The sequence below is a fragment of the Schistocerca gregaria genome, chromosome 1 (genome assembly GCF_023897955.1).
Source record: "Schistocerca gregaria isolate iqSchGreg1 chromosome 1, iqSchGreg1.2, whole genome shotgun sequence".
Taxonomy (NCBI): Eukaryota; Metazoa; Arthropoda; class Insecta; order Orthoptera; family Acrididae; genus Schistocerca; species Schistocerca gregaria.
In genome coordinates, this window is record NC_064920.1 from 847,589,756 (window position 1) to 847,603,513 (window position 13,758).

Genomic DNA, 13,758 nt, shown 5'->3' on the forward strand with positions numbered 1-13,758 from the left:
GACTCCTCAGGTAGTTTCTAATGACATATCAACTGCACTTGTTAAATAACACTATTCATATTAAACTTTCATTTAACACCAATGATCAATAATGCTATAACAAACTCGTGGTCGGTGGTACCGATCACTCCGTTACAGAAATCAAATTAGAAACAGTCACGCGGATGTGCCTATACTGTTAAGATGAAATCACAAGCAAAACAAATCCTGCGCCATACACGTCGAGACCTATCCGCTGTAGGCGCAACCACTGTTTATGCATCATTAGTCTCGCAGTTGTTAGCGATTCAAATCTCTTTTGTTATACAAGAAAGTTCGACCAACGTGCGAATAGCCTTTTTCATGTCAATTATCCCAATACAAAACGGGCATGTGCCGACAGGTATCTAGTCGAACCATCAGCGTAAGTGATGTTCAAATTAGTACCATGAATTATGTAGAAGAATGGAACGACAACTAGAAGCCGATCTAGGTACAGAACAATTTCTGTTAAGGAGAAATATAAAAATTGGCGGAACTACTCTAAGATTAGACTGAAAATAGGTTACATTTTCAGGTTTCGTAGAAGTTTTGACGAAATGCACGCATTTAAACTGAAGTAATTATGGATAAATCACAGAAAGTGAAATGCTATTTACAATAGTTTATAGCAATCAAGGAAATCAAGAGAAATGTGCGAGGTAATGAAGGTCAGGTGACATGAAATAAATAAAAATGTTAAAGTTTGCCGATGACGTATTTTCCGAGACGGCAAGGAACTTGATAAGATGAATGGAACGAACAGTATCTTGAACAGAGGTTTTAAGATGAGCATCAACAAAAGTTAAATAAGACTAATGAGGTACAAGCGAATTAGATTAGGAAATGCGACAATAAAAGTAGTAGACGAGTTTTGCTACTCAAACAGTAAAATAACTGCCGGCAGTAAGTAAATAGCACCTTAAGCTTGTCTGAAAAGGGGAAATTCTTTAACATCAAATATCAATTTAAGTATCAGGAAGTATGTTCTTAATGTATGTGTCTGCAGTGTAGCCTTATATGGAAATGAAACGTGGACGATAAACAGTAAAACGAGAATAGAAGCACCGGACATGTGTTACAGAAGAATGCTGAAGATTAGATGCGGAAATCTGATATAGCCTGTACACAATGGAAGTTGTCATACATGGGCAAAGAGATGTCACAAGTGAAAGCCACAATGTACAACCTATGACCTTTCTATTAGCAGTCTGATTCGCCCAGTCTAAGAAACGAAGTAGTATAAAATGTCTTTTCTTATTAGTACCATAGGTTACTTCGTCTATATTACAAGTGCTAGTGATATTTTTAGGTGTGTATCAGCGGAGACGTGATTCTCAACAGAACTACTTAGATGATGCAGTATCACGTAGTGACCTATCCAAAGTAAATACTCGTCGACAGCCACGGCCTCTCACACTCTTCTTTCGCTAAAGAGTGCCGAGGTCAGTTGAGACAGCTTTCACCTGACTGCTTAGCTTGCTGACCCTTCCATTACTTCCAGTCACTGGCATATGCTCCTCCTTCACTCATGGCAACATGGCAGGGGTGAATCGAGGAACCACTTACAAATTGAGGATTTATATCACGTCTGATAGGTCAAGACGTTAATTTTTATGTGCTCCTTTGCCAAAAATTGGAATTAAAAATAAGAAAGCATGTTTCTTAACCTTTAGCATCATGTTATCGATATCTCTGTAAGTGCAAAACGTATGTCCCAAATAACCTTTTCCAAATCCAGTCAAACAATTTCTCATTTCGGTTCAGTTGATTGTTCTTCACTAAAAGAACATCAAATGTCCATTTACAATAAAGTTTCATTTCTCAAATGCAGTTTTTATTCGATTAAAAGGTATCTGCGTTTACTTCAGATCCATCTTCCAATAATACTACAGTCTTTGTGGAAAACTTTAAATCAAACACTAATGGCAATTACTTTTGAACGAATAATATCAGATGTTTCTCTCAAAAGATGTAAAAAGCAATACGTGTGATCAGGGGTCCAAACAAGAATTTTTGGATTCTTAATCTCCCTCCAATAGACAGACAAGCTACACATGAAAAAAATAAGAGCTTTTCTAGAAATACATTTAGTTCCGAGCACGCAGATGAATAGATTTTTCTAACGTATCAGCATAATCCTTTTTTCCAACTCTGAACACACTGGAACAACTGAAGATACACCTTTCAACCTGGCTACTTTCCGTATTCATTTTTTGATCTCTCAATTCCCAGCATTCGACCATAAAAGATACAAGATACAGTTTTATTTTAGAATAACTTTACTTTACAACCACGTAATGCACATTTTAATTTTTGGCAGATGAACACAAGAAAGGAAGATACATAGCTTGCAGCAATCTAAAAAAACTGACAGACTTATGAGAACGCTAAATATTGCATAATCAGCATAACTGCAATACCTAACATATAGAACATGCCGCTCAAATATCCTGCAACTTACACCGTACCTAGAAAAGTTAATAGTTCTACGCTTCCGTTCATGTAATCTCCTGTAAGTCTATCCCTAGAGACTGTTGTGCATCCTATGCATTGATCCAGAGATATAACATTCAAAACGTATCCCTTGACCCGATTAAATTGAACAATTTGTTGAAGAGGACTATATATAATTATCAGTTCAATGAGATATGACAACTATTTAATAACATACAATTGTATTTGTTGTAGCCTCAGTCTCGTACCCACCCCAAAAGCTGTGCGCCTCGCCTCTTGTGGGACGAGAAGGTTGCCGTCCGGAGGATTAACGACGAGGGTCGGTGTGCCAGCCAGCCTGGTTGTGGTTTAGGTGGTTTCCTAGATCCGACATAGCGAATGCCGGACGGTACACAAACCCTGCTTCGGTTACACGATTCGCAAACATCCAGAAAAAATACGTTCACAATAAAATCACACGCAAACAGTTGGGGTTTAGTGAAGTTAAAATCATCTGGGTTGTTAGGCCGTGTCATATTTCTTCAAACAATCGACATTTAGACCCCTCTGAGGGGATCTTCAGGATCTACATCTACATTTATACTCCGCAAGCCACCCAACGGTGTGTGGCGGAGGGCACTTTACGTGCCACTGTCATTACCTCCCTTTCCTGTTCCAGTCGCGTATGGCTCGCGGGAAGAACGACTATCTGAAAGCCTCCGTGCGCGCTCTAATCTCTCTAATTTTACATTCGTGATCTCCTCGGGAAGTATAAGTAGGGGGAAGCAATATATTCGATACCTCATCCAGAAACGCACCCTCTCGAAACCTGGCGAGAAGCTACACCGCGATGCAGAGTGCCTCTCTTGCAGAGTCTGCCACTTGAGTTTGTTAAACATCTCCGTAACGCTATCACGGTTACCAAATAACCCTGTGACGAAACGCGCCGCTCTTCTTTGGATCTTCTCTATCTCCTCCGTCAACACGATCTGGTACGGATCCCACACTGATGAGCAATACTCGAGTATAGGTCGAACGAGTGTTTTGTAAGCCACCTCCTTTGTTGATGGACTACATTTTCTAAGGACACTCCCAATGAATCTCAACCTTGTACCCGCCTTACCAACAATTAATTTTATATGATCATTCCACTTCAAATCGTTCAGTACGCATACTCCCAGATATTTTACAGAAGTAACTGCTACCAGTGTTTGTTCCGCTATCATATAATCATACAATAAAGAATCCTCCTTTCTATGTATTCGCAGTACATCACATTTGTCTACGTTAAGGGTCAGTTGCCACTCCCTGCACCAAGTGCCTATCCGCTGCAGATCTTCCTGCATTTCGCTACAATTTTCGAATGCTGCAACTTCTCTGTATACTACAGCATCATCCGCGGAAAGCCGCATTTAACTTCTGACACTATCTACTAGGCCATTTACATATATTGTGAAAAGCAACTGTCCCGTAACACTCCCCTGTGGCACGCCACAGGTTACCTTAACGTCTGTAGACGTCTCTCCATTGATAACAACATGCTGTGTTCTGTTTGATAAAAACTCTTCAATCCAGCCACACAGTTGGTCTGATATTCCGTAGGCTCTTACTTTATCAGGCGACAGTGCGGAACTGTATCGAACGCCTTCCGGAAGTCAAGAAAAATAGCATCTACCTGGGACCCTGTATCTAATATTTTCTGGGTCTCATGAACAAATAAAGCGAGTTGGGTCTCACACGATCGCTGTTTCTGGAATCCATGTTGATTCCTACACAGTAGATTCTGGGTTGCCAAAAACAACATGACACTCGAGCAAAAAACATGTTCTAAAATTCTACAACAGATCGACGTCAGAGATATAGGTCTATAGTTTTGCGCATCTGCTCGACGACCCTTCTTGAAGACTGGGACTTCCTGTGCTCTTTTCCAATCATTTGGAACCTTCCGTTCCTCTAGAGACTTGCGGTACACGGCTGTTAGTAGGGGGCAAGTTCTTTCGCGTACTCTGTGTAGAATCGAATTGGTATCCCGTCAGGTCCAGTGGACTTTCCTCTGTTGAGTAATTACAGTTGCTTTTCTATTCCTTGGACACTTATTTCGATGTCAGCCAATTTTTCGTTTGTGCGAGGATTTAGAGAAGGAAAAGGTGTTTACTATTTCAGCTTTACGCGTGGCATCCTCTGTTTCAATGCCATCATCATCCCGGAGTGTCTGGATATGCTGTTTCGAGCCACTTACTGATTTAACGTAAGACCAGAACTTCCTAGGATTTTCTGTCAAGTCGGTACATAGAATTTTACTTTCGAATTCACTGAACGCTTCATGCATAGCCCTCCTTACGCTAACTTTGACATCGTTTAGCTTCTGTTTGTCTGAGAGGGTTTGGCTGCGTTTAAACTTGGAGTGAAGCTCTCTTTGCTTTCGCTGTAGTTTCCTAACTTTTTTGTTGAACCACGGTGGGTTTTTCCCGCCCCTCACAGTTTTACTCGGCACGTACCTGTCTAAAACGCATTTCACGATTGCCTTGAACTTTTTCCATAAACACTCAACATTGTCAGTGTCGGAACAGAAATTTTCGTCTTCATCTGTTAGGTAGTTGAAATCTGCCTTCTATTACTCTTGCTAAACAGATAAACCTTCCTCCCTTTTTTTTATATTCCTATTAACTTCCATATTCAGGGATGCTGCAACGGCCTATGATCACTGATTCCCTGTTCTGCACATACAGAGTCGAAAAGTTCGTGTCTGTTTATCAGTAGGTCCAAGATTTTATCTCCACGAGTCGGTTCTCTGTTTAAGTGCTCGAGGTAATTTTCGGATAGTGCACTCAGTATAATGTCACTCTATGCTCTGTCCCTACCACCTGTCCTACACATCTGAGTGTCCCAGTCTATATCTGGTGAATTGAAATCTCCACCTAAGACTATAATATGCTGAGAAAATTTATGTGAAATGTATTCCAAATTTTCTCTCCATTGTTCTGCCACTAATGCTGGTGAGTCGGGGGGTCAGTAAAAGGCGCCAATTATTAACTCGGTTGTTGAGTGTAACCTCCACCAATAATAATTCACAGGAACTATCCACTACTTCTTCACTACAGGATAAACTACTACTAACAGCGACGAACACTCCACCACCAGTTGCATGCAATCTATCCTTTCTAAACACCGTCTGTACCTTTGTAAAAATTTCGGCAGAATTTATCTCTGGCTTCAGCCAGCTTTCTGTACCTATAACGATTTCAGCTTCGGTGCTTTCTATCAGCGCTTGAAGTTCCGGTACTTTACCAACGCAGCTTCGACAGTTTACAATTACAATACCGATTGCTGCTTGGACCCCGCATGTCCTGACTTTGCCTCGCACCCGTTGAGGCTGTTGCCCTTTCTGTACTTGCCCAAGGCCATACAACCTAAAAAACCGCCCAGCCCACGCCACACAAGCCCTGCTACCCGTGTAGCCGCTTGTTGCGTGTAGTGGACTCCTGACCTATCCAGCGGAACCCGAAACCCCACCACCCTATGGCGCAAATCGCAGCCCACAGGGTCGAAGAACCGTCTCAGCCTCTGATTCAGACCCTCCACTCGGCTCTGTACCAAAGGTCCGCAGTCAGTCCTGTCGACTATGCTGCAGATGGTGAGCTCTGCTTTCATCCCGCTAGCGAGACTGGCAGTCTTCACCAAATCAGATAGCCGCCGGAAGCCATAGATGATTTCCTGCGATCCACAGCGACACACATTATTCGTGCCGACATGAGCGACCACCTGCAGATGAGTGCACCCTGTACCCTTCATGGCATCCGGAAGGACCCTTTCCATATCAGGAATGACTCCCCCCGGTATGCACACGGAGTGCACATTGGTTTTCTTCCCCTCTCTTGCTGCCATATCCCTAAGGGGCCCCATTACACGCCTGACATTGGAGCTCCCAACTACCAGTAAGCCCACCCTCTGCGACCGCCAGGATCTTGCAGACTGAGGGGCAACCTCTGGAACAGGACAAGCAGCCATGTCAGGCCGAAGATCAGTATCAGCCTGAGACAGAGCCTGAAACCGGTTCGTCAGACAAACTGGAAAGGCCTTCCGTTCAGCCCTCCGGAATGTCTTTCGCCCCCTGCCACACCTTGATGCGACCTCCCACTCTACCACAGGTGAGGGATCAGCCTCAATGCGGGCAGTATCCCGGGCAACCATAGTCTTAGTCCGATCGGGGGATGCGTGGGGCGAGCTGGCCGTCCCCGACAAACCCCCATCCGGACCCCCACAGTGATGCCCATTGGCAACAGCCTCAAGCTGTGTGACCGAAGCCAACACTGCCTGAAGCTGGGAGCGAAGGGATGCCAACTCAGCCTGCATCCGAACACAGCAGTTGCAGTCCCTATCCATGCTAAAAACTGTTGTGCAGAAAACGTCTGAACTAATCTACAAAGAGCGCAAACAAACCGACAAAAAATTTAAACGGTTATTAAAATACAAGATTGCCTAGTAAATGTAGTAATGCTGCTACTTGCGCACTGCTGACACACTGGCTCTGAGCACTATGGGACTCAACATCTGAGGTAATCAGTCCCCTAGATCTTAGAACTACTTAAACCTAACTAACCTAAGGACATCACACACACACCCATGCGCGAGGCAGGATTCGAACCTGCGACCGTAGCAGCCCCGCGGTTCCGGACTGCAGCGCCAGAACCGCACGGCCACCGCGGCCGGCTGCTGACACACTGCTCGGCGGCGGAAGGAGACTACGCGATTTTACACTATTCAGGTACTAAAACGCGATGCTACAACTCAAGTACTATAATACGCCCGAAATTTATGAATTAAACAATGCAAGTACCAAAAAAACGCAAAGAAATTAAGAATTAAACTATCTAACAAATGAGTGAGCTAGGAGTATACGACTTGCTGCTGCAGCTGCTTATCCAACGGCGGCAGGGAGCACACTCCGGCGTCCGCTGTAGACTGAACACTATAACATGACCAGTGCCGCTTTTAGTTCTAAAAGGGAGCTTTCCCGCACTTGTGCTGGGTTAGTGGTATTTTTGGGTAAAAATATTGGGCTACAACTTGTGGGCCATCGTCATTGGGTAGTAAGAGAAGTTTTGCCGCGATAATGCTGATAAGAGGGTTTTTGGCTAAAGCTTCTGTGGCTACTATTGGCGGGCCAATGGCATTCGTTACAAAGTGATATTTTCTGCACTTATGCCGGAGAAGAATTACTTGTTAAAATTCCATCCAGGGTGGTAACGGCGTGGCGACAGGAAGAGCATCAGGCCACCCCTTAAATTACCGATACAGAACTTGCGCAATTGCGGGGCAAAGGCACAGAAGTACGAGGAGGAGGAGGACCATAGTCTCGTAGAATTTTTGAACACCATATTCGCCACTGACTGTATTATTTATTACAATTTCCATATACGTGGAACGTTGGTTTAGCTCTATCTGGCACGTTGCGACGTTCGGTTAGTTCAAATGTGTGTGAAATCTTATGGGACTTAACTGCTAAGGTCATCAGTCCCTAAGCTTACACACTACTTAACCTAAATTATCCTAAGGACAAACACACACACACACACACACACACACACACACACACACACACACACACACACACACACACACATGCCCGAGGGATGACTCGAACCTCCGCTGGGACCAGCCGCACAGTCCATGACTGCAGCGCCTGAGACCGCTCGGCTAATCCTGCGCGGCGATGTTCGGTTTGTAAGGTGCTCAACTGCGCGGTCATCAGCGCCCGTACAAAGTCCCAATTTTTTCACATTCCATTTTTTTTCACAATCCAATCTACCACTGTCGCGAATGATGACCACGATGATGAAATGATGAGGACAACACAAGCACCCAGTCCCCACGGACACGTTCTGAAATGTTGCACGAAATGCGGAAGCCGAACAGCGTGCTCATATTTTCATGAAATCAGTACTCTACTGCAAGGTACAGTCTAAAAAATCGTAATTTGACAGCCACCAGACAAGAGGGAGACAAAACAATAAAAGCGAATCATGGCATCACACAGTCACGAGAGTCGTGCACAAACTCCGAGAGAAGAATTGCCAAGGAAAGTCAGTGCCTAATACTTAAAGCTGGTTTATTATGAACACACAGCAATGCACAGATGTAATTTCACTTTATTCTGAACAGTTGTCTTGACTCCAATATTTTCTACGTTTTTAATAAGACATTTCGGCTGCCAACCCGGCAGCCACCTCCTGTTTAGCTTTATATCTTCGATTCGTGACTCAGGACTGTAACAAAGCCAATTGTCTCTTATATCCAGTTATCCTTTAACAAAGCTGCGACGTGAAATCAACACTGATATTAGCCTTGATCAGATAAATTTCCCATGATCAAAAGCCGTGAATCAATTACGTCTTTCTTTATTTTTATATGAACGTGGTGATTACCGTGGCTTTGGCGAATGGTGGAGCGTCGGTGACAGCGTAGCGGGTGTGAGAGAATGCAGCCGTCTTGTTTGTCGGATTCGAAATTCACTAAGAGTTAAATTCGACTCGGTGGACTGCTATTGTTTTAGACGGGTCATTTGCTCCAGATTTTCTGCAGTTAATAAGGAACATGCTTTCCTTATTAGATTTCCTACAGAGATTTATACTTTGTATTAAAGTTCCAATGCAATGTCATTTATATGTGATTTTGACAGTTTTATCAGTCACAGAAAACAGGTGCGAAAACACTGTAGAAAGAATATGTTGGCTGTCTGGAAATTAACTGAAATGACGTGTAACCTCTGCTGAAGTGCTCTCACTGTTAACAGCCTTTTCCCTTTCTAAGATATGAGTGTGAAAATGTCTTAAGTTCTCCCTTAGTTCAGCAACGACGCCTGTTGATTCAAAAGGAATTCCCCAAAAGTCGGTCCGAGACGTCGCGTTCGCGTCCACCTCTGTATGCCACTATGTACTGCTGAAGACAATCTTGGCAGTCAACATGAAAAATAGTGGTCCGTTCTGAACTGACGAAGCAATCTGTCCGTTATGTGGCTAGCGTGCTGCTTACACCACACAATATAGCTTTAAATTAGCAGAGTCCGTTATCTGTTTTGACGTCAGTTTTTCCATTTTTCAACCTCGTCAACTATCTGCCAGTAGCCACTCTGCATTTCCTCGGTGGACAAATTCTTCATTCCTTCAAAACAGTCAAGTGTGCCATCGGTTTGACGTAATAGGTAGACATTTATGGTTATTTTATAACAGTCGGGGGATGAACATTATTTCCTTCAATGCTAGTCTTCGGAGAAGACAAATTTCATTCTCTGGCGGTTCAATAGTTATCTCAGTACGATCTTCAACGCTTCCGACTTATCTGTTGCTTAGCTAAGGTTATCCCATTTGTGCATTGACTAATACGAGGATAATCCAGACAGATACTGCATCGGAAGGTGCAAGGAACATCTGTATAAATGCCATTTCCTTCCTATCATGATCACAGCAATGCAGATCGAGAAAATAAACTACCTACACAGCTGCACGTCATAAACGCTCGCAAGAGTCTGTCGTTCTGTAAGCCCAACAATAGGATCTGGACTTAAGACTTTCAACATCCATTCTACATCTACATACATAGTCCGCAAACCACGCACAGTGCAAGGCGGAGGGTATCACATAATAGAACTGCTAGTCATTTCCTTTCTTGTCCATTCGCAAACAGAGCGAGCGAAAATCTACCATCTATAAGCCTGCGTACAGTCCTAGTCTGTATGTGAGAATTCCAAAGGGACCAAACTGCCGAGTTCATCGGTCCCTAGACTTACACACTACTTTAACTTGTGCTAAGAACAACACACACACCCATGCCAGAGGGAGGACTCAAACCACCGGCGGGAGGAGCCACACAATCCGTGACATGGCGGCCACTCCGTGCGGCAAGCCCTAGTTTCTCTCATCGTGGCACCAGCGAAATAAATGTTGTCGGCAGTAGATTCATTTTGCACTCTTTCTCAAATGGCGGCTCTCTGAATTTCCTCAACAGTGCCTTGCGGAAAACAAGTTGTCTTCCTTTACGGGATTCTCATTTGAGTTATGGGGCATCTCCATAATACCCGCGTGTTGATCTAAACTGCCGGTAACATATCTGGCAGCAAGCCTCTGAACTTCCTTTGATTCGACCTGGAGGGAATCTCAGTGACTCAAGCTGTGCTCAAGAATGGGTCGCATTAGTGTTCTTCCAATAAGCCAAATATGATTGTTCATATTACCTTCTACAGTCCTTACACGTTCATTCCATTTCACATCGTTCTTCAACGTTACACCTACATATTTAACCAATATGACTGTGTCAAGTAGCACACTGCTGCTGATGTAGTCTAATATTACAGAATTTATGTCCCTACCAATCTGAATTTAACTTCATTCTTCTACATTTAGAGCACACATTACACCAACTAGAAATTTTGTTTGTCATCTTGTATCCCCCTACAGTCACCCAATGATGACACCTTCGAGCACACCACATTGTCATCAAGAAAATGCAGCATACTGCTTCTCACCTTGTTAATCAGATCACTGACGAATATAGAGAATAAGAGCAGTCTTATCACACTTCCCTGGGGCACTCCTCATGATACCTTTGGCTCTGATGAACACTCACCATTGAGGACAACATATTGGCTTCTATTACTTTAAGAAGTCTTTGAGCCATTCATATATATGGGACTCTAATGTGTATGTTCAGAGCTTCAACAACATGCAGTAAGGCACCAATCACACACTTTCCAGTAACCTGGGAATGTGGAATCTGTCTGTTGCCCCTCATCCATGTTTCACATGATGTCCTGAGTGGAAGGAGCAAGCAGAGTTTCACTCAAGTGATGTTTTCTGAATCCTTGCTGATTTGTGGACAAAAGCTTTTCCATCTTAAGGAAATTTATTAGACTTAAACTCAGAATATGTTCAAGAATTCTGCAGCTATTCTATGTTGAGGATACGTGTGTGTAATTTTGCAGGTCCGTTGCTGTCCTTAAATAGAGGAATCAACTAACCTCTCTTCCAATTGTCTGAGATCTTGCACTGGGCAAGACATATGCTATAAATACAAGCTAATTAAGTGGCCAATGCTGCAGAGAACTCTGTAAAACCTAATTATGATTCCACCAGCACTTACTAAGTTGATTGTTTTCAACTCTTTCAGTTGCTTCTCTACACCTGGGATGCCTATTTCTAATGCACACCTGTCAAACAACTAGTATGTTTACAAGATCCTCCAGTGTAAATACTGTCTTAATCATGAAATTTAAAATTGATCTTTGTAGTGCCACTGATTGGCCAGACAACATTTTTGAAAGCATAAATTAAGTTCTTGCATTTGTTTTTTTTATAGAACATGTTTTTTTGGACCAATATAAGTTGCTTCTGATTTGTATACAGCAGAGCTAAAATCTCTCTTCATCAATGTTCTTTTAAAGTATTTCTTTAGCAATAACAGACTGCCACCACTGTCAAATTATAATGAAATTTCATTTTCATACAAAAGGTCTGAACAACAATAAAATTCTCAGGAAATCACAGGCTGGATTTCAGAAGCATTGCTTGACTGAGAGTGCCATTTACATGTTCACTGACCAAATTTTACAAGCATTAAATAAAGAAACAGCACCAGTTGGTATTTTCTATTGCCTGACTGTGTGAATCAGTATTCTCCAGACATTTCATGGACTGATGTATGTCATATATAATCAGAAAAATACAGAAATAATAATCCAACCAATGTCGTCAGGGGACTGACCAGGGAGGAAGCACATGGTTCCACAGTACTCAATTTTAGGTCTGCTACTGTTTCTCATATAAGTAAACAACCTTCTGTCTAATACACAAAGAACAGAATTCATTTTGCAGATGACACCAGTAATGTTATCAGATCAAATCTGACAGACGGCATTTAAGCTAAATTTGAAAACAAACTGAAAAATTTCTCCTCAGCGACTTCTATTCCATAGAAGTTCTATTACTGTAATGTGTAAAACTGGGTAGGTAGGAAATACAAGTGCACATTTATATTTAAAAACAAAATTATAAATGGTCAGCATGTAGCCATACTTATTTTGTGTAATGTGAATATAAAATGACTCACACTACAGCATTATGATTAATCATGCAAATGACCCATGGATCATTAAACTAGAAACTTAGGCACAAAGCAGGGACGCTAATTTCTATGTTACATGCACATGATATGCAGTAGCCAGCTCATTAGAAACTGAACACTTGTTCAAATCAGATTAGGATAGTGTAAGGAATTTGCCATTCATTGGAGCTTTCATGCTCACCTAAAAGTTGTCTGGGAAAATAATGGGAAACCTAAATTAGGATGCATGGAACTGAATCAATATAAAAAAAGAAGTGTGGGGAACAGTATGACGCAATCACCAAGAGAAGAAAATAAGAAATGCAGCTGGCCAACCAGCTAGAGCATGACTGATTATGAGAAAATGATTCTACCCGCCTTTGAAGCTATTTGGTGCGTTACAAAGAGTGTTAGTAGCCCATGAGAATCGCTATAAAATGAAGGAACTGTTCATTCACATAAAAAAGAAAATGGCATTCAGAGTGTAAGTGTAATCAAGGTTAAAACTTATAAGTAGTCGAAGCTCAGGTATTTTTATCATTATAGTATCCCCTTGTTGCTGTAAGTCATCTAAAGTGCATAGCTTTCCACAAAAAAATAGGCCCACATAATTGGTGCTGCGACTGTAAAACTCTCTCAGTTTGGCAACTTCTTGTTCTATCTTCACCTAATCCTGTCATACTTGTATATACTATTTCTGTAATGTATTTGGCATGTCCTACAAAGACGAATAAACAAAAAATAAAGCAATTCTCCTCATAAATGGAATATCCACAGCATTACCAAAGTTGTAACTGTGAACTTTATCATGAGTATACCAAGAGGAATTATCCTAGCAGCAGAGCCCGTAACTGCACCGCCTTCCAGAGTAACTAAATGCAGTGTCAACAATCCCTTATCTAGTAACCCCAGGCCTTAATTTCTGTCGTTAGGCAAGGTGGCAATAAGGTTCGACTCTTTGTCTAGTGGTTAGCATCGCTGCGTCCAGATCGCGGTGTTCCAGGTTTAATTCTCGGTCGGGTCGGAGATTTTCTTTGATCGGAGGCTAGGTGTTGCCGTAATCCTTGCATTTCTTCTTCGTCGACGCACAAAGTGGGGGCGAAACAACCCCAGTCTGCTCTCCGGCCAATAATGCCATAGTATCATTTCATTGAAACAACACATAGAAAGCAATCTGCGCTTAAAGACAAAATGGAATTCGTAGCTAGT

General features: G+C 42.4%; 1 protein-coding gene across 1 annotated transcript in view; it reads right to left on the reverse strand.

The window, feature by feature from the left end:
* LOC126272653 (lissencephaly-1 homolog) overlaps positions 1-13,758 on the reverse strand; it is a 179,194-nt gene that overhangs the window by 160,719 nt on the left and 4,717 nt on the right. The gene's annotated exons all lie outside the window — the stretch shown is intronic.